We start from the raw sequence: 707 nt of genomic DNA on the forward strand, positions 1-707 counted from the left end.
TGTCAACTGTCTTTCCAGCCAGGCAATAATTACCTGGATAGCAAAGGTCTGCCTGAGAGAGATGACCTCTGCAGGGTGAGGGAATGACTCAACACAGGAAATAGGGTGTCTGCCTTCCAAGCTCTAAACCCAAAATCCCTAACCCTGGATTCTGCTCACACAACTCCAGTACACTCTGCCCTCCCTCTGCTGGAGCACAAGGTGAATGGCTACAAACAAAATTTTGTGCATTGTCCCTTTAAGAGAGTGCCTGCATTTCCAGTCATCTCTCCCTGGCAGACAACAACTCTGCTGCTTTACATAGCTAGATGTTATGTGAGCATCTTTCTCAGTTGAGGTCCTCTCTGCTGGGGGGCCCAGCTTGGGAGGAGTACTCAGTGGCAACACCTCACAGCTGAGATATCTTTCCAGAAATTGAGCTTCTGTCTATGGGAGCCTGGCCTGCCCTTTCCTGATGCTGCCCTTTTTACCAGTCTGTATGCAGTCTCCATTTTCCATCCTTAGTTATCAGGGATCTCCCCATCTAGTCTTCACTTGATTGTTCGGGGTATTGTTTATTTTAGTTGTAATTCTAGTCTGGTCCTGGGAGCATGCCAGTGTAGCTTCACTTACTCCCATGCAGTTTTTCTCCACTAAATTCCTTATCTTTTAAAAAGAAACACAATACACACAGTTGTTGATCTTGATAAATCAAAAAGAAAAATGTA

Source organism: Myotis davidii, unplaced genomic scaffold (genome assembly GCF_000327345.1).
Source record: "Myotis davidii unplaced genomic scaffold, ASM32734v1 scaffold330, whole genome shotgun sequence".
Lineage (NCBI taxonomy): Eukaryota > Metazoa > Chordata > Mammalia > Chiroptera > Vespertilionidae > Myotis > Myotis davidii.